Raw genomic sequence first — 2,936 nt, forward strand, 5'->3', positions numbered from 1 at the left:
AGTGAAGAGCATTTTCTCTAGGTTCAGGTCAGCGCATAGCTTGTGAATAAAACTGGAAAGCCGAAAACTATATGAAGGACCGTCTGTTGGATTGGACCTTTAAATTCAAACAACCCCATACAATTTTTAATGCTAATTCCACATTAAGAGAACACACGAGTCCGTGAAATAGTCAGCGATTTACACTTTAATTAAAGATGAGTTACTTCTGTTGATCGACTGCTGACAGAAATCTCGTCAAGACAATACCCAATACCACATGTGCACCAATTGATATATATATATATACAGGGTGGGGAAGCAAAATTTACAATATTTTGAAGCAGGGATTGAAAGACAGTGTATGACAAATTTGTTTATTGGAAGCCATGAGAATTTATTTGCCACAAGACAATTTACATAATAGAAAATATTTTTATTCTATGTGTCCTCCTTCTTTCTCAATAACTGCCTTCACACGCTTCCTGAAACTTGCACAGGCATTCCTCAAATATTCGGGAGACAACTTCTTCCATTCTTCTTTAATAGTATCTTTAAGAGAGTCGACATTGCTGTGTGATGTTCTATTGGTAGCATGTTCTAAAACGCCCCAAATAGCATAATCCAGAGGGTTTAGATCTGGGCTAGAAGACGGCCATAAACATGATTCCAAAAAATTGCTAAAGTTGGATTTGCAGAAATCTTGTATTTTTCTAGCTGTGTGGGCTGGAGCACCATCCTGTGTCCATACATAATTACCATCTGGGTAGTTTGCTTTAAGCCATGGCAATACCTCGTAGCTCAGAGTCTTGTAGTAAGTATTAACATTGATCTTTTCATCAGCTTTGTGGAATTTTATAGGCATTTTCTTTCCATCGGAAGCCACAACACCAAAAGCCATAACTTGAGCAGGATGTTTTGTTTTGAATGTCCCCTTAACCTCAGCTGTTGATTTTGCGATAAATCTGTCATTTCTGCATTTTAGAACAGCATCGACAGTGAAGATCTTTTCATCTGAAAAGATCGTTACAATGGAGGACATTTTCTTGAACCATGTAATAATTTTCTTGCACCTCTCCAATCTGTTTTCCTTCATAGCTGTTGTCAACAAGGGTTTTGGTGTTCTTGTGTAAGATTTTAACCTCAAATCATATTTACAGCATTTCTAATGGTCGTGTTGTCTACCTCAAGTTCAATTGCCATTTTTCACATGGATTTGGTTGGATCCCTTAGGATTTTGGATTTGAGAGCTTTAATAAAAGCTTTGGTACGATTTTTGTTGATTCCTCCACTTCCAGATATCTCCGTAATAGTTTTGCCCATAGCCATTCTATTCTTTATATTATAAACAGTCTTTATAAACACTCCAACTGTTCTTGAAATCTCCTTTGGTGTGAGGAGTGCATTCAGCAAATCACACATTCTTTGACGTTTGCTTTCCTGATTACTCATATGGGCAAAAGTTTCTGAAAAGGTGAGTATAATAGTGTTAGGTATGTGAATGACATCAATATATGCTAGATTTCAAAATAATTGACTTAGTGCCTCCTGAGAAAAAACAACTTAACGTTCATTGTAAATTTTGCTTCCCCACCCTGTATATATATATATATATACATAATTGTAAATGTATATATAATCGTATATGTCATATATATTCATAGTTCTTAAATTAACACAAATAACTAATACCTTACCGGTTATGCATATATAAACTGACGGAGGGATAAGCAAGCAGGGAAAGATACAGATATACATAGTGATATAAATATATAGAACCTCTACACCACATGTAAAATTCTAACATGAAATAAAGCTCCTGATAGCAAGTATATTTTCGTAAGAACCTAAATTTTAAAATTCTGCGTTCAAAAGTACTAACATTTCATTTGACATAGCACAACATTTGTTCATAAACCCATTACTAATGGTAAGGATTGTGTAAAAAGTGAATTCCTCCTGAACGCTTATTTTATTTTAGTCGTGTATTTAGTATCGATATTTACATTTTTCTTTCTTAAATGAATCTAAATGAAATACATTAAGAGAATCGATTACCATCAGAATGTATTGCAGACGGAAAGTTCTGAGAGGTTTACTTGAATGTAGATTCTAGAATCTATCAAATATATGACACTAAATGACGAAAAATCAATATCAAAAGAGTCCCACTTCAGAATATATCCTCAATTAAAAAAAAACAAAAAACAATACAACATTTGGGAAATAATCAATACCGCTCTTAACAGCGTCATAGCGTATTGTATATTAATATGTCACAACAGGTGTAGCACTATATCATGATATCATAATATAAACTTGACCTCGGTACGCAGCTAAATTCACTAATGAATAATGCAACCATTTTAAATATGTGAATATGATTCAAATTGATCTGTTTAAAAATATCCTATTAAAGTTACTTGGGATATATACGTAAATAAAATTTTGCAATATTATAGGCATTTTTACATTAGTTGTAATATATTTCATATGCCATAAGGGAATCTTTTATTTCTAATATTTCCCTGTTAATAAAAATTGCAATTGAGATAAATGTTTTAGCGGAATATTCCTTATGTATATATTTAACATCTCCCTAATTTTCCCCTTCGGCCTTGAGCTGTTTAATTTGCACTTTTTTTTTGGTATTAATTGAAATTAAAATGTCAAAGTTTCACAGAAACAAAGGAGAGAGATTCATTCTTGTTGTTGCTTTCAAAATTATATCACAAATATTTTCAATTAATATAATTTCATTTAATAAACATCCGGGCTGCTCAAACTAATGATTAAAATCATTTGTCTCTTTCTGACATATTGTATGGTTTCTTGCCCTATTTGGTATTAAAGGTTAAGCCTCTAGCAAAGATTTCCCTAGATAGAAATATATGAATACGCAATATATATATCCATATTGTACTTATATATGTATATGTATGTGTGTACGTACACAC

Source organism: Octopus sinensis, linkage group LG13 (genome assembly GCF_006345805.1).
Source record: "Octopus sinensis linkage group LG13, ASM634580v1, whole genome shotgun sequence".
Classification (NCBI taxonomy): Eukaryota; Metazoa; Mollusca; class Cephalopoda; order Octopoda; family Octopodidae; genus Octopus; species Octopus sinensis.